The following is a 22,243-nucleotide window of genomic DNA, read 5'->3' as shown; positions in this document are numbered from 1 at the left end:
AGGTCCTAATATCCAAAATATACTTAACCTCCCACAAACATATAAACTCTCAAGGAAACAACTACCCAAGTAGTAAATTGGCTAATGACTTAAAGAGACACTTCTCAGAAGAAGTAAAAGCAGCAAATAGACAGAAAAGAAATGTTCAAAATCACTGGCCATAAAGGGTATGCAAATCAAAACAACATTGAGATTCTACTTCATGACAGTGAAAATGGCCAATATCAAGAAAAGTAACAATAATAAATGGCAAGGATGTGTCCAAAAGAGAACTTTATAACACTGTTGGTGGGAGTGTAAGCTTGTTCAACCATTGTGGAAGGCAGCATGGAGGTTCCTCAAAAAAATGAATATAAAGGTACCCTATGATCCCGCAATTCCACTCCTGGGCATTTATCCAGTAAAGCACAATGTCACACTAAAGCTACCAGCACAACCATGTTCATTGTAGCATTATTTACTATAGCCAAAATATGGAATCAACCCAGATGCCCCATAGCAGACAAAGGGATCAAGAATATGTGGTGTATATAAACAAGCTAATTCTACTCATCCATCCAAAGGAATGATACTGTACCATTCATAAGGAAATGGAAAATTTTGGGAAAAAATATATTAAGTGAAGTAAGCCAGACAAAGAGAAACATAGGTTGCATGGTTTCCCTTATATTTAGTAAGTAGAATGTACTTATAAGTACTATATCTATGAGTAAACACATTAGGTAATAAGCAGTGGGTTACAAATGATTGACTGAAGCATAATAGACTCCATAGAAAATGCAAATAGAGTAATTCTTTAAAAAGACTAAGTCAAAGCCCAATAAAACAAGTACAAGCAAATGAATACTTGAAAGAGGGGAGAGTGGGGCCAGGGGAGGATAGAAGTGGGGAGGGAGGGGAATGAAGGTAAGAATTCATTGTATATACTTACAGAAATGAGAAATAAAAGGGAAGGAATGGGTCAAAGGGGGGTGGGTGGAATATGTTGAAGTCATGACACAGATCAAATGCATTGTATGTGCAAATTGCTTTGTTAAAAAGCAAACAATTCAAGACATAGCCTACAATTAAGATAAGTAATGGAAGGGGTGGGTTAGGAGGGGTGGGTAAAATTTGGAAAGGGATGACATTGAACAAGTTGCAGCTTATTCATTAACTGCCTTTGGTGAATGACAACTCCTTTGTACACTCCTTAAAGATAACAAAAATATATTTTTAAAAAGCAAATAATTGATGCTAATAAAAAATAAAGCTGCAACTTAGCTCAAATAGTACAATACTATATAGCAAGTTAAGGATTGCTATATAAATATACTTCCCCCATCCCCAAAGAAATCTATTTTGAAAAAATAATTGGTAGTAATCCAAATTTATCAATATATGAACAGAAGTATCATTTATTAAAAAAATTAATAATTAAAGCTAAATTTAGAATTGTTTTATAGTGGTTAAACATTGACAGAATTATTACTGTGTATACATGTATGGATGTATTCAGACTCTGGCCTCTGTCCCTTAACATTTTGCTCAAGGCTGGTGATGCTCTACAAATTGAGCCAATGTTTTACTTCCAACTTTTGTGTGCTTAATTGGAGAGAAGAATATCATAGACTTTCCTACCTGGGTTGGTTTCAAAGTGAGATCCTCAAATCTAGCCTCTTAATCTGATTAGCTAGGATTCCAGGTCTGAGACACTGTGGCCAAACAAAATTATAACTGAAAAATGTTTATTTCTTGGGCTGGGAAGGTGGCTCAGTGGTAGAGTGTTTGCCTTGCATGCATGAGGCCCTCGGTTAGATTCCTCAACACCACATAAGCAGAAAAAGTCGGAAGTGGGGCTGAGGCTCAAGTGGTAGAGCGCTGGTCTACAGCTGAAGAGTTGGAGGACAGCACCCAGGCCCAGAGTTCAGGCCCCACAACCCACAAAAAAACAGAAAAAGTTTTTTTTCATTTTCATGGAGTTTTATATTAATACTTCCATTTCTCTTCAGAGCTTATTCTGGTACCTAATTTAAAATAGTTTTGCAATAACTTTAAAGTGATATCACTTATAGCAAAAATAGTCAAATTTAAACTTAAAAAAATTAGAAGAATCTTATGTTGATTTAATGCTTTATATCTATTTCATAAAATTGCAAATACTTCTTTTTAATTTAACTTTTAATGATTTTGCAAAAGTACTTATGGCACAGGTAACAACCACAATTTGTTAATTAGCTTTATTTTTTTTCTTTTCCATTTTTACAATTAACTTTTTATCCAATTGAACTAATTGGCTTGGCATTAAAGACAGCAAATTAAGTCAGTCCTTGAAATCTTAACACAGCTTCTTAATTACTCTATTAATTGCACAATAAGAAATGACAAATTATAATTCCCTTTCCTAAAGTATGACTGAAGGTCAGAGATCCACCTTAACTGGCATACCTAGAGACCAGCTATTACAAAAGAAGCAATTAAAAGACAATTTCATTAGATAGGAACTCAACCAAGTGACTAGATCACTATTTTAAAGATGATTTCAAAAAAACACAGTTCATTTTAATCATTGGTCTGTGTTCATCCAATGTGTCTTCATTGTAGGTGAGATTACACAACTCCAAGTCTGATTTGGTTTAATTGGTGTCGTGAAACCCAACTCGACCTCATTTGAGTTTGGCTGGTCTTATACCTCAGTCTTCCTGATCTCTGCCTTTTGAGTGGCAACTACAAGACTTGACCCAACATTTATTCTTAAAAAAACCTATTATATATTATGAAATAATATTTGTGATATTTGTATGTTAAAAGAAGACAAATATAAGGAACTTGGAACCATCATCCAAGTCTTAGCTTTTACACTATTGACAAAAAGATCTTCGGCCTCTAGAAAAATTCAAAGAATATTCATACAAGGTATTGGTAGATAGAGATAAAATTGGTAAAGAGAGATACAAAGAGTAGTTTTCTCTGTCCTAAAATAATAATTTTTTAATCTCTTCCTTTCCCTCCTTTGTCTTCTCCCTTTACTCCTTCCTTTCCTCTCCATGTCCCACCTTTCTTTCTTTTTCTTGTTTCTGATCTTTCTCTGTAAAGATAAATCAGGAAAAGCAGATTTCACTTACGCAGTGACCTCCTATGGTAGAGTTTACACATTTTTGATGCGCTTTCCTCAAAAATGTTTAGAGGCTTGCAAATGCTTTGACATTTGGAAAAATAGCATAGGATCCAAAAATTCTTTAGCACTGAAACATTGTAATTCTCTGGAATATCACTTTACAATAGAGGTAGACTTGAATACTTGAGAGGAAGGGGAGAAAATGGAGTTATACAATTCAATGCATAGTCTATAAAATTTAGACAATTGAGGGAAGAATTGGGATGGGAGGATGGGGGAGAAATGCTCATCAGTTTTGCATCACATACCAGATTTTCTTTGTGTTTAAGGCCAAATTCTTTCCAGTATCTTTATCATATTGTTGATCCATGCTGTGTGTGTGTGTGTGTGTGTATGTGTGTACTGGGGTTTGAACTCAGGCCCACACACTATTCCTGACTTTTTCAAGTTTTGCTCAAGTATAGCACTGTACCATGTGAGCCAAAGATTCACTTCTGGCTTTTTGGTACTTAATTGGAGATAACTCTCACAGACTCTCTTAACTGGTTTTAAACCACAATCCTCACATCTCAGACGCCCGAGTAGCCAGGAATACATGTGTTTTTTCTTTCTTTTTTTTTTTTTGTGTGTGTATACATAAAACTCTCCTTTGGTTTTACCAGGAGACTTGTAAATAAAACCTAAAGATAGTAAGAATAACATGTCAAATTGATTTATTTTACAATTGAATACTTTCTGGAAAATTTATGCTCCTACCTTTCAGGATTTTCAAATGATAACACTGAATAACTATTTTTTAAAATTTTATTTTGTCGTAAGGTGCTATACAGAGGGGTCACAGTTACACGAGTAAGGAAATGAATACATCTCTTGTCGAGCATTGTTACCCTCTCCTTGTTGTTCTCCACTATCCCTTCCCTCCCCTACCTTCTTCCCTCCTCTTCCTCATCCCCCGAAGTTGTAAAGTTCATTTCCAATATAGTATCTTGTGGGCATCATTGTTGCAATGGGCCATCCTGTGTCCTTGTTTCAGTGTTTAGTTATTCCCCTTCACTGAATAAATCTTAACTAGCAAAATAGAAGAAAGGACAGGGATTAGGTGAGATGGAGGCAAATTAGGAAGAAGTGATGTTGATAAAGACACATTCTACTTAAAAGTGGTCTGTTGAATGACAATCCCTTTGTGCAATACTTAATGATAACTTAAAAATTATTTGTCAATAGAATCCTTATATGCTTTGACAGAGAGAATTTTAAATTGCTACATCTCTATCTTTATGAGGAGATAAAATATTTTAAGGTCAATGTAAAAATTTTAACGTTCAACTCAAAGATGGGTGAAAAAATATTTTAGAAGGTAATTAGACGAATAATATTATAGTAGAAATAAACAGTGGAAAAAGACATAAGCATGAGGGCACAATATAGACTATAATGAAAACAGCCACTGAAAAATTGCTATTCGACAGATATGTTAGATATTTAGCATGTATTCTTTTTTCTTTGTTATGACGATTTCTTCATATTGTCTCATGTAAACAAATATGAAATATGAACCTTCATGACATTTCCTAAAATACACTGTTAGCAAATATCACAGTCAGAAATTGGACCCAACTTATCACATATATATATATATATATATATATATATATATGGATGTGTGTGTATGTGTGTATGTATGTGTATTACAAAGTGTCACTCATAAATATATATGCACACACATTTATATACACACTTACACACATGTATTTATATGCATATACATACACAAAGAGACAGTGAAGAATGACAGCTGTTAGTTCTAAAAGGGACTCAGGGTTTAACCTTCCCTTCCATTTAATATTTCTGCAACACAGAGCTCTGAAACTGATAAGTGACTCCAGAGAGTGGAATGTTAAAGCATTCAAAAAGCAGTAAATTGAAGTAATAACTTGGTGTGATTTTTCCAAGTTTTGCACTGTATGCAATTTTGATCTTCAATGCTATAAGAAAGTGCACTGTACGCCAAGTTTTTGTTTTATGAGACATAAGAAACACAGCCAGATAAAGAAAAGTAGGAGATAAGCAGAGATGAGTAAATGGTATGTAGTATCTTCAGTTTTAGGGGATAAAGATTATATCAGAAGCAGCCCACTGTCACTGTAAAAAGGATACATAATGTGTCTCATGTAATTCAGTTATTTTTCCCCTAAGAATGAATAAGTTCTACCATATTGCAAAAGAATAGGCCAAGTAAAGTTCAATCATGGAAAATATATCTATATGACTGGAATACATATGTTAGGAATGACTAGATAAAGTATCCTGCTTCAATGGTAACCAACATTACATGTCACTATGTAATGTTCAAAGGGCTAGTTTCAAATATTTCTGGCTTAGACCAATTTTCTCCATCTTGACCAGACTCAGAAAAACTGTGTGTGTGTACTGAGATTTAAACTCAGGATCTCTCTCACTTGGCTTTATTGCTCAAAGCTGGTACTCTACCACTTAAACCACACTTCACTTCAAGCCTTTTGCCGATTAATTGAAGATTTGTCTTCCCAGGCCAGCTTTGAACTATGATTATCAGATCTCACTCCCTTGAGTAGCTAGGATTAGTGGAGTAACCAACTCCCAATTCAGACAACCCATTATTATGGGGCTATTTCATGTAATATAGGATGTTTATCAGCATTCCTGGCCTCTGACTGCTAGCTGTCAGTCTCCACTCCCAACTCTAGTTATGCCAATCAAATAAATCTCTAAATAAGATTTTTTTGATCATTGCTAAATGATCCCTGAAAATATTGTTACTCTTGATGGAGAACTGTTGTGGAATATATCTCAAATAGTTATTGATTCAGTAGTTGTATTACAGACTTGCAATAAAAATAAACTACAACTTTTGATATGCTCAGGCTTGAAAAATCTTTCCATAACTTACAATAGAATCAATACAGTTGTAATTGGAAAATGCACTATCTCATAAACATTTGTTAGGTACATGCTAAGTGCTTGACATTAGTCCAGGTCCCACAAAAATAGAGGGCACATTTGAGATTTAAATTAGACCAAGGATTATATAAACTATTTACTAACCCCTATCTTCTTAATCCCACTCTGTTTTTTCTTGTGTTTGATCTCAGAAGCAACAGATTGTAAGCCCTGTCCACTTATGACTAGGCAGAAATATTTTCATTTGCCATTTTTTCCTCTCTGAGAAATGGATATGAAAATTGCTTAACTATTTACTAGGCTTTTGTTTTTTAAAAAGATACAAAATAACAGCCATGTTATCATTTTTCTCAATGAACATAAAGATATGTGTACATTATCGTTTTAAAGCTTGTGAGCTGGTCATAGCAGTGCATGCCTGTGAATTCCAGATACTTGTTAGAAGTTGAATGTAATTTAAGCTGAGCCAAGTAAAATATGGTGCAATGCTCCATCTCAGCCAATAAACTGGAAGCAATGATACACCTGTCAGCCCTGCTACATGAGAAGCTAAACTAGAAGGATTGTGGCACAGGCTAACCCAGGCATAAATTTGAGACCATTCAAAGCATAACTAAAACTAAAAGGCACTGTCAAACAGTAAAGTGTCTGCCTAGTAAGTGAAATCCCTGATTTCAAACCTCAGTACCTCTCACTTGAAAAAGTTTAAGTTTGTATTCCAGGGTATAAACATTGTTTATCAATTGTTTACTAGCATGATATTTTAAATTATTATTTGTTAGGTAATTGTAGGCAATTGCAACTAATCACTAGAACTAACAGAAGCATTATTCTGCTACTTCCTTCTCAGTTTTTCCTCTAAGGAGGAAATTTGGGATCCTGAATAAACATCAACAGAAATTGATCAATATTTCATTTCTGTCATTTTATTTAATTCTTACAGGAAATGGAGAGGACTCATAGGGAGCATGGGAGAAGTAGAGTTCTGTACTTGCCAAGCATCACACAGGACTTGTATCTATATCTGCCTCAATCTCAGGTCCCTGCTTTAATATCCCTCCCACTTTGCCCCTGGAGGGTAGGAGGTTTGCTTTATATCTTCAAAATGTTATATGATCATTTTTCTTCATAGGCAACGAACACTAGTCACTACACTACTGAAATATCTACTAGCTTATAACCAGCCCAACTCTCATAGGTAACTTCTATCCAGATACAAGTACAATCTATATTTAGAGTCTCCATAGTATCTTTTGTGATGACATTCTCTGTAAGGTGCTTGGAAGTTTAACACTTACAAAGAGCAGGAAACTGAGTTGATAGAATGTTCCAGGCACCAGCACTGTTACTATGCTTCAAGGCAAGGCTAGGAAAATCTGAGCAGAAATCAGCCAAGAATACAGAACATCTAGAGTATACACCCTGGGTTACTGATAGCTCATAGCATGTAGTAAAGGAAGGGATGGTAGGTGTGTTTATTGTATAAAGGCGAGTGTGTAGCACTGTGCACATGGTCATCGATGGGTCTTCAGTGCCATATGTGAACAGAGTGCATATATTCCAGCTATAAATGAGAACAGTGAAGACCAGAAGAATCTCTGTGATCTCTGGTTTTTGTGTTCTTCCCAAGAATATCTCATATAGTCTTGGTTGAGTCAATGCCCCTGTACTAGCTCTCTGAACCAGCCTGACAAATTAATGTTTCCTTTGATAAAAAACAACCTGAAAGCAGGTTGACCCATTTGTAGAATCAATTCAGGTACTTCAGTTTACATCCCAGAGCAGATAACAGGGTGCAGACCACTCTGAAGAGCAAAGATAGAAAATACTAATAATCCCCAAGGGAGCAAACAGATTAGAAAGCCATTTGTATGTCTGTCAGTCCAAGTGGTGAGGCACAAAACTCCTTGTTTGGACATTGGAAGAAGGCCAAGCTTACAATCCACCCTGTGTCCTCTAGTAACAGAGCCAGTCCCCCTAGGAGGAAAAGAATAATGAAGGGATTCAAAAGGCAAAGGTAAAATTCATCCACTCCCTCTTCAGCTTAGCCTAACTGGTTCCAAATACTCAGCTAACAAAGGGTTTGTTTGAGTTCATAACTAGTGGTCCATAGACACAGTTGATGATGGAGGGGTTATATTAGTGAAAAAGCAACCTCAAACTCTAAGGTATGTTGACTATGAGCATTCCGGGGCTGTCTGAAGAGGCTCTGGCCTGCTCTTCACAGTGCCTGCTCCCCTTTTTTTCTCCATTAGAAATAATCACTCTAAATGGTCCATCATCAAGTCCAGGGCCAGCATGACTTTTTCCCACATTTGATTTTAGACCTTTTCCCTTGGCCCACTTTTATTTACTTTTCTGTTTTGTTTCTAAGTATATATTTTTCATTTCCACCACCTCCTCCCCTTTATCTTTCAGTTAACTGACTTGAAAACATCTGGTTTGAAATGGGGCTCACAAATGAATTTCTTCTTTCCTTACACAGATTCCCTCCCCCACCACCTAGGAACAGCCATCACATATGCATTAACCACAAGACCTATTAGTGGAGTATTGTTTTGCAGATCTGCAGACAAAGAAGAAAGAGAACTTCAATTGGAACAAACTCTTTTCATATATACTTTTTGGCAACAAATAGCCTCCTTTTAAAATCAGAGATGAAATGGCATTGAGGCCTTAAATTGCTGCCATCTAAAATGTTTTACTCCCATCTCCACTTCTCTAGATTATGATCAATTTTCCCACAGAATGAATTATTCAAATTGAGCCCAGTCTTCTGAATCCTTAGAAAAAAACAAAGCTTTAGCACTTTAGGTCTATTCTACTCACTTATCCCTTGGCACATTCTGTCTCGTACTGGCAGAAATCCTTTTTATTTTTTTTCAACATATAATTTATTTCTCCAAATGGACTACAAGCTTCTCAATATTAAAGATCATGTCATGTCATTCATTCACTCAACAAACACATCTAAACCTCTACTACATGCTAAACAGGCTGTAATCACTTGTGAGGCAAACAAAAATTAATCAGACAAAAAAATCCCTCCCCCTGTGAAGTTAATATTCTATTAGAGACATAATTTTTTAACATTAAATCAATTCACATATCTGTAAATATGTGAAATATAGAATATATTAAAAGTAATAAACACCACAGAAAGTAGTATTCCTATGGGTAAGGATTCTGGAGTATAAAAGGATTAAGTGGGTAGTTAGTAAAAAAATAGTCAATGTGGATGAGATAGTAAGTCATGTAGATAAATAGTAGAACATTCCAAAGGGCTAGAAATCAGAGTGGGTCTGAACTGGCTTCGAAACTGAGACAGAGGTAGAGAATGGGTTTTGATTTAGGGATGGATAAATTGGGTAATCTCACTAACATCCCAGTATAGATGTGATGGTATACAGTTGGAAACAGGAGTTTCGAAATCCAATAAGACTTGAACTAGAATATTAGAAAATAATTATAGAAGACATGAAACTGGGTATGATGGCCAGAGGAATCTAAAAGAAGAAATCTGGGAAATTATCTACAAAGACCGGAGAAATCAAATATGTGAGGTATCCTGCAAGCCTGGAGCCTGGAAGGTCAAGGCATCCCTTGATCTGTCAAGGGAAATAAAGGGTGAAATTAACGTTGGTACTCAAAGGTCATCAGAACCTAACAGGTCACTAGACATCAGGACAAGGGCAATTTTAGTGGAATGATAGAGACAAGATTTGCCCAGTTCCTCTGAAATGAAAACCCAATGCACAAGATAGCTTGTATCATAACTGGGAACTAAATAATAATAGTCCTTGATTGCTATTCTGTGCAGAACTTCTGAATTTAGGCTCTGTCACCAAATCCTGCATTCCTTAGGTTTTATATTTTGTTACTATTCCTTATCAATATGATGTTATCTTCTCTACTGCTTGATATCTTAATTATGGGTCTGTGCCCCAAAGGGGTTCATTATACACTTTACACAGAAGTAAAAACATTCAGACACTTTTATCATTTTGACTGTATGAAAACATGTTTGGACATTCTGAGACAGTCAGAGGAAACCTATGAAACTGAGTCTTAAGTAAATGAGTAATATTGAATGAATCATCAGGAGCTCCTGGCATCTAGCAAGCTGAGAAAGAGAGAAGAAAGCGTTAGAACAAGATAAAGTCTGGAGAACATGTTTCCCCCATTTCTAGTGACCTACTTCTTCTAGCTAGGACTCATCACCTAAGATTTCTAGAAGCTCCTAGAATGGTGCCCTCAGCTCAGAATCCAGCCTTTAAAACACAAATCTGTAGAGATACTTCCTATTTAAACAATAACATACCTGAAATTAAATTGCTTTGTCTGAGTTAAAACTGCGAAGTCAAATACACAATGAATTATAATGAAAAAATGCAAGGCAAACTGTGAAATTTAAAAAAACAAAGAATGCCTCCCAGACAAGTAGGATTTGACTGCAACCTGACTAAAGTTACCAACGTAGCTAAAAAAAAAAAAGAATAAAATGTTGAAATAGTATGTTTCTCAGAAAGAAGATACTCCAGACACTTACCTCACTCTCTCTGTGTGTTTGTGTGTGTGTGTGTGTGTGTGTGTGTGATAAAAGTGTCTGAATGTTTTTACTTCTGTGTAAAGTATATAATGAACCACTTTGGGGCACAGACCTGTAATTAAGATATCAAGCAGTAGAGAAAATAACATGATATTGATAAGTACTAGTCTTGAACTAGCACTCTATCACTTGAACTGCAGTTCTACTTCTGGCTTTTCAGTGGTTAGTGGAGATAAGAGTTGCAAGACATTTCTGCCCAGGATGACTTTGAATTGGGATCATCAAATCTCAAATCTCAGCTAGGATTATAGGCATTAGCTACCAGTACCTGGGATTAACTTTCATATAAGCAAGAATTTACAGAATAGAACAAAAAACAACTGTTGGCCAAGAATTGCTCATGTAAAATAGACGCCTGGCTTCTATTACTAAAAAGCCAGCCATGTTAAGTAGATAGGCAGACAGACAGACAGACAGACAGACAGACAGACAGATGATAGATATATTGGATTTGGAGAAATCTTTCGGGGTTCATAACTTGTTCAGAGGTATGGACTCTGAAAACAATATCCCAGATTCAATGTTTTTATCCCATCTTAAAACTGATTTGAGTATAAAAATATTGTTTTGCTGTAGAGTCCCTTGTTGATAAAACACAAGCCTTCACTAAATACTATTCTTGTTTTATTCATTGGACCAAATGATTTATTCTGGTTTTAACTTAATGTAAAACAATATTCAGATTATTATATCATTTATTGTGTAGCTTGAGAATTGAATAGTCATGCATTTCTAGTATTGCTATATATGTGACAGTTATATCTCCTAATAGATTGGCTTTTTAGTTATTTAGGTCAATTTCATGGTCTTAATTATCATTACTTTATGATATTAACAACAATAAGTATTTCCAAAAAAACCAAAGATCTTTTGAGCTAAAATCAATATTAAAACTTCAAGCCAAGGTGCACTTTTAAGGAAAAAGATTATGCTTTATATGTAATTCTAGAGAAGATGAGATTGGAAGGATTGCAGTTGAGGGCCATCCTGAGCAAAAAGTGAGATGGCCACCCCATCTCAGTCAGTGAGCTGGACATGGTGCTATCTATGGTCCTGCATATTCGGGAGAATGTAGGTAGAACGATGGTGGTCTGAAGCTGGCACATGCAAAATTTCATGAAAAATAAAGCAAAAATTAGACTGGAGGCATGGCTCAAGGAGCAGTGTTTCTGCACAGCGAGTATAAGATGTTGTGTTGAACCAAAAAGAACAACACATGAAAACATTTTATTTCCAAAGAAATAATAACAGAGAATTGATACACACATGATAGCTCATCTGTTAATCTTGGATGAAGGGGGACATCAAATGTCCCTGCTTTTTTTTTTTTTTTTTCTCATTTAGGGCCAAAAAAGACTAAAGACTCTTTAACATCTTGTACTACTATCTCAATGCTGTAGTTGACCACTTGGGATTCCAGTCTTAGAAACGCCATCCCAGTGATCCTTCTACAGGAAAATGTGTTCATATCATTCTTCTTATTCCCTTTAGTGAATCTGAATGGGCAGAGGAACTAATTCATAGAACATCCCAGCTTCCTAACCCTTAAAGATGAGGCCCACCCTATCACACTCATACCTTATGGTGAGTGAGTCCATGCCCTTGTTGATCATAGTTGATCAGACCAATAATAAATACCTATGGACCAATTACATTTTTGCTTGCAGAATTTTGCAGTTGAGTTATAAACTAGTACGTTCCTGCCAGCTGCTGGACATATAAGAAGAAGCCACAGCTTCTACACAAAGTATAATTCTGGAACACTTATTCTAGTCAAAAAGGAGAGGATGAAGCAGATACATGTACAAGAATTGAAACGAAAGCTGTCTTAATAGTCTTCTTTCCTACTTATTTCTAAGGAAGGACTGAATTCACACAACAGAATTTTGTGAAACTTCTTATTTGTTTTGTAGTGTTACTTTTTTCTGTGGTCTAATCTTTCTTTAAATAGAAATCTGTGTGATTTCTTTGTAAGAGCTTAACTAAGAGAATGATCAAAAGTAGCTTTATGTCATCCCTGTCTACCATGTTGGGTCCTGAAAATCTAATCTGCTCAAGAATCTGGAATACTAATGCTGGACTCTTGGTGTCAACCCCATGAAGATGATAGGCATCAACACCTTTACCTTCCATGTGCCAAGGGAATGTTTTAGTTCATAAAGAACAAATTCATTTAGGGGTGTGGACTCTGAAGTCAATTAAACCTCCAATCTCAGCTCTGCTACTTGCTGTAGGACCCTAGACACTTACTTCATATCTTTGTGCATCCATCCTCATTTATAATGTGGGAATAATAATACCATTTGTAAATTTATTCTAGAGAGTAGATCAGATACTAAATATAGTGATTTATTACTAGTCTTCAATAACCATTTGAAAATTGAAGCTCCCTCCACCCTCTTGTGGTTTCTGTTATAAACCCACTGGTTACAAACACTCATCTTGCCCAGTGTTTACTCACAGAGCCCTAGCCTTTCAAAACCCAGGCAGTGATGGATTTTTCTGTGTGTGTGTGTGTGTGTGTGTGTGTGTGTGTGTGTGTGTGTGTGTGTGTGTGTATGTGTGTGTGTGTGTATGTGTATGTGTATGTTGGTATTGGGGCTTGAACTTGGTGCCTGAGCACTGTCCTTTAGCTTTTTTTGCTCAAGCAAGACTGGTGCTCTATCACTTGACCCATAGCTCCACTTGTGGCTTTTTGGTGGTCAATTGGAGATAAAAAGTCACAGATTTTCCTGCCTGGACTGGCTTTGAACTGTGAGTAGCTAAAATTACAGGCCTGAGCCACTGGCACCCGGTATTGATGGATTACTCTTAACATGCAATCCCTGGGTCTAGAGTTTCCTCTGCTATGGTTTTAGAGCTGACTTTCTGGGAAGAGTAGTATGGATTTCTGATCTGGAAGGAGCATAAGGCTTTGAAAGCAGAACTCCACCTGCTAGCCACTGGTCCCTTTGTTCTTTAGTCGAAGATTATCAGAAGTATTCTTTTCTATTTTCTGGAAGACTTTGGTTATCAGCTCTCCCTCATATACTTGGTAGAATATGCTATTGGAGCCATCTAAACCTGGAGTTCTCTTTGTGGAAATGTTTTTTTTTTTTTATTTTTTTGTGAACATACTGTACAGAGGGGTTACAATTACATGGGCAGGATAATGGGTACATTTCTTATCAACCATTGCAGCCTCCTCCTTTGTTTACCCTTTACGTCCCTTCCCAGCCTCCCCACCCCACCCCCCACCCAATCCTCCCCGCCCTCCCACCAATGTTGTAAAGCTCCTGTTCGACATGACAACTTGTACTTCTCATTGTTGCAACAGGTCCACCTGTATCCTTAAACAACTTGTTTTTCCCCATCTCCTCCACAAGTTATACTGACATCAAATATAGTGAAAGCAGGGGTTATACTGTGGGGGAGGGACATACAAAGCAACAAAGAGATAATCTTATAAATGCGTTAGAAACAAATGCATGAAAGAAAGCATTAAAATACATATTTAAGGGTTCATTTTCCTAACATCACATTATCTGACCTTTTCTGCTTGACTCATACATATACAAGATATTGCAAATAAGGGAAACCATGGGACCTATGTTTCTTTGGGCCTGGCTTACTTCACTTAATATAATTTTTTCCAAGTCTTTCCATTTCCTAACAAATGGGGCAATACCATTCTTTCTGATGGAGGCATAGAATTCCATTGTGTATATATACCACATTTTCTTGATCCATTCATCTACTGAGGGGCATCTGGGTTGGTTCCAGATCTTAGCTATGGTAAATAATGCTGCAATAAACATAGTTGTGCTGGTAGCTTTAGTGTGGTCTTGTTTGTAAACATTTGGGTAAATGCCCAAAAGTGGGATTGCTGGGTCATAGGGGAGCTCTATGTGAAGTCTTTTGAGGAACCTCCATACTGCTTTCCAAAGCGGTTGAACAAGTTTACATTCCCACCAACAATGAAGTAAGGTTGGCTCAGGCCGAAATTTTTTGTTTAAATCATGGAAATGAAAAAAAAATAATTGTAGCTAGGTCGTTCTTTCATTAAAGAGTACCTTACAACACAATGCTTCTCTTAAGTGGATTTTATCTACTAGTGATAGAATCTCCTGTCCTGCCAGACAGAGCTGTTACTTCAATCTTCCAGCTGTAGGTATCATCAAACTTCTACACTCTCCAAAACAGATGCATTGCGAATCTTGTTTTCTCTTTCTCAAATCCACTTTTCTACTTCACAAACTAAATGGTCATCCATGCAGGCATTCTCCCCTTATGGCTTCCATCACACTTGAGGTAAAACAAGTCATTGTAGAAAAATTATTTTCAAGCCAGTCACCCTACTATCTTATAGATAATCAGTTGAAAATCTTCATTGTTTATAATTCTGCATTAATTCTTTAGCATCTTAGTTCAAAACACATTTTACTTAGCTTGGCCCAAGGTGTTTTTTACATGGTTCTCAATTTTTCCAAAAGGAAAAGATTCTGAGTTCATGAGAAGCAAATTCTGAGCCAACAGTCTTAGCTATGTCCTGTTCTTAGCTGTTCGGTGCTCCTCCTCTGATTAAAAGTAATGCATTCTTTTGATAACTAGCTTCGGAAAAATGAAATCATCTGTTTGAAGTGAAAGGATTCATGTTTCTTTGTTTTCCACCTATATAAATATTGAAAGAATACTGTATTAGCATTTTTGTGCTGCTTCCCATTAGCTTGTAAACGAAGCCAAAGCTGCAGTTCTGGTTGCCACTCTGCCTCCCAGAGCAGTATTCTTTAACTTCCAAAATAGTAACCTTAAAAGTTAAATAAAGAAATATATGTGTATATATATTTACTTATAAGCATTGCATGTTATATTTAACATTATCATGTATTACATGTATACACATATATAACATAATATACATTTTACATATTATACAATAATATATATTATAAAATTAGGCAAAGGAACTTTCTAATATTCCAATCATTTGTGAAAAGATACATGTGCTGGTATGTTCTCATGTATTCATGACTTTCAACTGTTCATAGCATGAAGATATATTCTCTGTGAGTCCAATAATCAAAAGCATGTGGTTTGATGGCAGCTTTATTCCTGGGACAAAAAAAAGAGTTGACATGAAATCTGGGCACTTACAAAGACACATTCTCTTGAGCAGTTTTCATAGAGCAGTTGTGATAATTATTGCTACTTATGGGTGCAAGCATATGAGGCTTCTGAAGCTGATTTGTCATTGCCAACTTCAAATCATATTTGATGTATTAAGTGACAGGATAAAACCAGTAACAGCAGCATCCTGGGACAGAGCCAAAATAAGAGCTGTGAAGGATTGTTTGTTGCTTCATAGTTGGACTGACCTGGACACAAGTGGGGATTAGAGGACAGCGGGCTATCTAATCAGCCTCTGTCTGGAGAGCTGAAGTTGGGTTATCACACACTGAGAGGGCAGCAAGAATGACAGAAGGACAGGTGTACATCTGGGCTGGTTGTCAGGAGACAAAGGAACGTCAACACAGCCATCAGAACTGAACAAAGGGTATGTCAGTCCCACCGGGGGAGGGTCAGGATCAGTGCCAGGGTAGTGATGGAGTAAGTAGGATGCAGTATGAATCATGCTGGGAAGGAAGAGGAATAAAAAGACTTCTGGTTTACCCAGGATGTCCCTAGACTATGCACACTGTCTTACTCTTTCTGTTAAGTACTTGAATCTATCTTATTGCTCTCTAAAGTCCACAGTTTAATCCAAAAAGATAGTTTGGACATTGTAAACAATCATTGACTCAAAATATTACCAAATAGTGCTTACAAACCAAAGTACAGTCATCCTGTTCAGAGAGTTTTCTGAAACATTACTGTGATATATTTCTTTGTGGTTTTTATTTATGTTGGGTTTTCCAAAGTCATTTTAGAAGGGTGTTTCTTAGTCTAGTTCAGATAAATTTCCTCTTCTTCATCCACCACTCACTGAGGCCATATGGATAAACATCCAGAGTTGATTCTTCTCCTTGATCAAATAATCCCAATGCTTCCTCAGACTTTGGCAGAAACTTTGTGGGAAATATCTGTTAATAATTGTGAAGTTCCATTGGTCATCTGTGTCATTACATAATAGGGAAAATGTAGAGGAAAATCTAAATGAGCTACAAGAAAAAGAACTTCTTGTTTCCACCTGGCATTTTTTTTAAGTGATGTGGCTTTTTTCTTATTGTTCAGTGTAGTTTCAATTGAGTCTGCACATACTACCCAAAGAGTACTGAAAAATACAACTTCCTTTTTATTAAACTATCCAACTTTTACCTGGTGTATTACAACACATATAATTGAAGTGCAGTATTTATATAAATAGGATAAATAAAAATTAGAAGATAGGATGGATGCAGTGTTAGGCCAGCCTAGAACAAAGCCACTTACCATGACTGAGGTGACCCAGGTAAGCATAGCACTTGAACCAGTCATTGCTGTTCCAGTTTTTTCATAATTTAGATGCAAGACCATTTTAATGGCAATAAGCCAGGTGCCAATGGCTCTCTCCTGTAATTCTAGTTACTCAGGAGGCTGAGATCTAGAATCATGGTTTATAGCCAAGCTGGGAAGTCAAATGCTAGAGACTGTTATTTCCAACTAACCAGCAAAAGCCAGAAAGTGGAAGTGTGGCTCAAGTGGTAAAGTGCTAGCTTAGAGTGAACTAACCAAGTGAGATCAGAAGGCTGTGAATTCAATCTTAGCAAAAAAACAATAGTCAATTATCTAATAAATTATTTAAAATAAATAAAAATAAAACCAAGGGAAAGAACTTAGAACCTGAAGCTTTACAAGTCAAAGGGATTTGACTTGGTGTAGTCAAGAATACAACTTACTTTTAACCATGGCACAATTGCTTTCTCACGTGACTGCTAGAAGACACAGAGATGGCATATTTTGGTATCCATATTAAGATGAACAGTTGGGTAGGTCCTCAGTTGCTTCATATTTTTTTTTGCTAAATTTCCAGGTAGATTACACATAGTATCTGCCTTTAATACTGTCTCTGACCAGATAGGTGCCCTCTGGGTGGTATGCAACTTAACTTTTTTTTTCCTTCAATATAATTCTCTCATTGCATCACTGAAATATCACAGATTAGTATCAGGATCCTCAATGGTGTTTCTGAAACTGGTTGAACTGTAAAACAACAACAACAAAACCCAACAACTTAGATCTTAGTCATCAGCCTGTTGAATGGTTCCTTTCTCAGAAACAGATTCCATCCAAAGAAAATTCTGAAATCCTTCTTTTTAGCAGTTGTTACTTGCTGAATCAAAGCAGCTGAATTTGAGACAATGTCAGTATCATTTATTCAGGATTAACTCATCTTCCTGGGCTTGAGGTACTGAACAAGCAGCACCCATCCTTATTCGAACTCTTCAGCAGTGTCAGAGATGAATTCTCCTGAATAATGATGCTGATGGGGAAGTGAGCATACCCAGACCTCATATTGTATCTGAAGCAAAGAGTAACACCCTTGATCATGTTTTGTGCTTGACTATAGAAGGTAAAAAAGGTGGCCAGTTTCCTTGTTTCCCCACCATTTGTCAACCTGGAGCCTCTGCTTTTTCTTTCCAAATGGACGGAGTTGTACATTGCTGGGGGGGGGGGGGGGGAACCCTTCACAATCATTGTGAGCCCTTTCAGAGACAGATTTTCTGGAATGTCCACAGTATGATTGCTGAATATGTCTTTCATTCTTGCAGAATGAAAGGGGCAAAGAGAGCATATCTATGCAGCTTATCTTGAATACCAAATCTAGCCTCAGCACACACTGGACCTGGGGCACTCTGTCCCCTTCATCTACACGCTCAGCTCCTCGCACTGTACACACAGAAGCTGAAGCCACTATCACAATATACCTTACCTTTGGAGTTTTGTTATTGTATTGACTTAAACGTAAATCCTCCATATTTTAATGACCACTGCTAATGGCTTTATTTAGCGTCTCTCACGGTGTTCAGGCCTGCACCACAGACTTTTGCTCATTCCTGTCTTCTTCATTCCCACCTTCTTGTTCCATAAATATACAGCACATTATCTTTACCAATAAATCCCATAAGTTATTGCTGAGTTTACAATATGCATAGTCCTCGTTAAAGAGGCTATTGCAATGATATATTGAGAAATTCATGGTAGCTTGGTTTATTTTGTCCCCTGCTAGGTATATTTTGAAGGTAGGATTAACTAAAACCATAGAAATAATATGCGCCAGAAATAGAACAATCTTAGATGACACTGATGTTTTTTGACCTGATAACTAGAAAACTTAAAAGTGTCCTTCTCAGCCAGGCACCGGTGGCTCACACCTGTAATGCTTGCTACTCCGGGGGCTGAGATCTGAGGATAGCAGTTCAAAGCCAGCTCAGACAGGAAAGTCTGTGAGACTCTTTTTTTTGGGGGGGGGCGGGGTGTCTAGTCGTGGGGCCTGAACTCTGGCCCTGGGTGCTGTCCCTCAGCTCTTCAGCTCAAGGCTAGCGCTCTACCACTTGAGCCACAGCGCCACTTCCAGCTTTTTTCTTTTTGCTTATGTGGTGCTGAGGAATCGAACCCAGGGCCTCAGGCATGCAAGGCAAGCGCTCTACCACTGAGCCACCTTCCCAGCCAAGTCTGTGATACTCTTATCTTCAATAAACCATCAGAAAACCATAAGTGGCACTCTAGTCATAAAGCACTCACTAGCCTTGAGCTGAAGAGCTGAGGGACAGTGCTCAGGCCCAGAGTTCAAGTTCCATGACCAAAAAAAAGAAAAAAAGAAAAAAAAAAACTGTCCTCTTAGGTAGAGAGAAATAATGGGACAGCAGCATTGGAGGGACCAGGTTGAAGAACCAGTTTAGTCACACGCTGTCTGGAGTATCTACTAGTCATCATATAGAGATGTAGCAAAATTCTTTGAGTCCCCAAGAACACCAAAATCCAAGGGCCTCCAAGATCTTTCTCATTTAAGATACAAGCTACAACTTCAAGAGTCATAAAAATCATTCTCTGATGTTTGCAATGACTCAAATTCACTGCAAATTGTCCCCTCAATTTTATTATAATTTACACAGTGAAGAGATATGGGTTAAACTTGGCTTGTAACAGAGATGCATAAGGCTGAGAGACTGAGAACTCTGGGTTTTTCTGTCCATTTGGTTTGTGGACAGTGCTCACTTCTTCAGACAGCGATTTGTACCAATATGTGTATATAATAAATCCATGAATACTGCAGGCATACTCTTAGCTAGGGTCCTATTTCTTATGTTTTCTATACCAAATATAACCACCTTATGACTAAGAAGAAGATGATTGATAAAAAGTTAGGAATAGACTTTTTAAAAAATCAACACCAAACTGCCATTTCTATCAAACCATTTTTTGTTATTATGAGCTCCCTTCTTTATTTTTTACAATGCTATCATATACAACAAGGTCCATGCTTGTATGCATGCACTGCCCACTTTGATTTAAAGTACTTCTGTAGCCCAATTAAAAATATTCTAATAAAAACAACTGATGGAAATACCATACTTTTCCCTTCTTGATGAATTATGATCTTCTCTTAGCTGAAAATAATATAATGCTGAAACACTGCACACAAAAAGTCAGGTTTGTTTTATATTGCTTACTATGTAATGCTTTATGGTTGGAGTTTGAGCTTGCACAAAGACTACCTTAATCCAAATGATAAATGATACTGGTGATGTAGCCAGGTGGCCAAACTGTGACTTGTATGGCTGCTGCAGTGGATACCTGAGTGGGGAGGAGGTTTGGGACTCCCTTCCCGGGGCTAGGGGAAGCTGGACCTGCTGAAGAAGTGATCTGATTGATCTCCTTAAGAGACAGTGCCAGCTGGAGTGCACGTAAATGGCTCCTTCTGGATTCTCCTTAAAAGCTAAATTGATGGCAACTTCTGAAAAGAACAGCTCAGATCTCTGCCCCTGCATGATAAAGATAAACCTTGACTTCAGCTACTGCTGGAATCAGTGGAAGAACCAAAAGGTTAAACAACAACAACAATAATATACTCTCACTGAAGGAATTAGAGGTAATGGAACATTACTCATCTACTAAAACAAGGAGATAATTGCAATGTGGTGCTCTGTTTCTGTGAGGAGAATTTTAGGAACCCATCTGTGCAGATTGTTGCTTTTTTATTATCATTACATAAACTAATTACATTAGGGGAAAGGGGGCATTTTAATTAAAAGACTGTTTTAAAGAGTTATAATTCTACTTTTCATTAAATAACCTAACCAAGTGCCAAATTTGTTAAAGTAAACAATAATTCTGAAAACTGTTGTGTGCAAATTATTTGTGTTCACATATTTTTCAACAAAATACATTTGTCTTTTATTTTATTTAATGAATGTGTTCTTTTATTTTTTTAATGTACAGAACTGTACATTATCCATGTCATTTTTTAAGGGGAAACTTAACTGTTATTAAAAAAGAAAATCATCTTTTGGTTTTAAAGACGTACATATTTGTTTGCATAATGATCAGTTTGAGCCAAGTAATCTTTTTCAGAAAGAAAATAAATGACATTTTCTAAACACAATGTGTTACAAAAAGAAGCAAGTGGGGAAAGGGAAAAGACAGAGACCCAAAAAGGAAATGCACAGCCAATATTGCAAATAAAAGACATCACTGCTAATAAACTGTTTTCCTTTGAATAAACACTTCATCATAAAAATTATACTACTTGGTAGCTGTCAAGTATTTTTCATAAAATGGGTGGAAAAATGGTCATTCTTCAAAGTTTCTCTGAAATAAGTGCAATACAAAATGGTTAAAGCAACAACAACAATTATGTACTTTTTTCTCAACTCTCCCCCATTCATCTACGATTCTCTAAATGTTAAAATTCAATGGGAGAATTTTATCTAAATGTTAAGGTATGTGGAGAATTTTATCTAAATGTTAAGGACCAAGAATAAAATATGGAGAAATGAGAAACAAGATCACATGACAAGAGCCACAAATACTTAGAAGAGAAGACTCTAAGCACCGGTTACAGGGAGTGATGGAAACCAAGATTTATAAACTCCAGTTCTACTTCAACATTCAAACTGCTTTCTAGATTTGTGATTGAAATGCTGCATCATTTTTAGTAAAAGAAAAATGATGTGATAATCATTATAATGCCACAGTCAGACTATATCTCGTGCAGTGAAAAGACTGGATAAATACTATTATTACTATCATTATATTTATTGCTGAAGGAGTGTCTTGTCCATAGAAGACATGTATAAAACTTATGATGAAAGGATGAATAGAGACAACATTTCATTCATGTTTTCAAGTAGGTGATGGCAGCATCTGCTGGCAGCAATGAGATAGATAGATAGATAGATAGATAGATAGATAGATAGATAGATAGATAGATAGATAGATAGATAGATGATTTTCTCTCTCTTTCTTGTTCTTCACTGTCATTCCCTAGGAAAGTTTGCAAACTGAAATCTGCTCCAACAGGAATGTGTACATGTGAAGAGAATAGTAAACATTTATTGTACACGATGGTTCAATGAACTAATCACATGAACTCTTAAGAGATTTGCAAATACTTGACAGTATTTATACTTAGAAGAAAC

General features: G+C 36.6%; 1 protein-coding gene and 1 pseudogene across 2 annotated transcripts in view; one reads left to right on the top strand and one right to left on the bottom strand.

Annotated features, from left to right (window-relative positions):
* The window catches only part of Grik2 (glutamate ionotropic receptor kainate type subunit 2), a 564,289-nt gene that overhangs the window by 221,737 nt on the left and 320,309 nt on the right, over positions 1–22,243 (top strand). The gene's annotated exons all lie outside the window — the stretch shown is intronic.
* LOC122107743 lies at positions 17,843–18,365 on the bottom strand (annotated as a pseudogene).

The sequence above is a fragment of the Dipodomys spectabilis genome, unplaced genomic scaffold (genome assembly GCF_019054845.1).
Source record: "Dipodomys spectabilis isolate Male_0828 unplaced genomic scaffold, ASM1905484v1 ptg000053l, whole genome shotgun sequence".
NCBI lineage: Eukaryota > Metazoa > Chordata > Mammalia > Rodentia > Heteromyidae > Dipodomys > Dipodomys spectabilis.
This window is presented reverse-complemented; position numbering and strand designations above follow the sequence as displayed.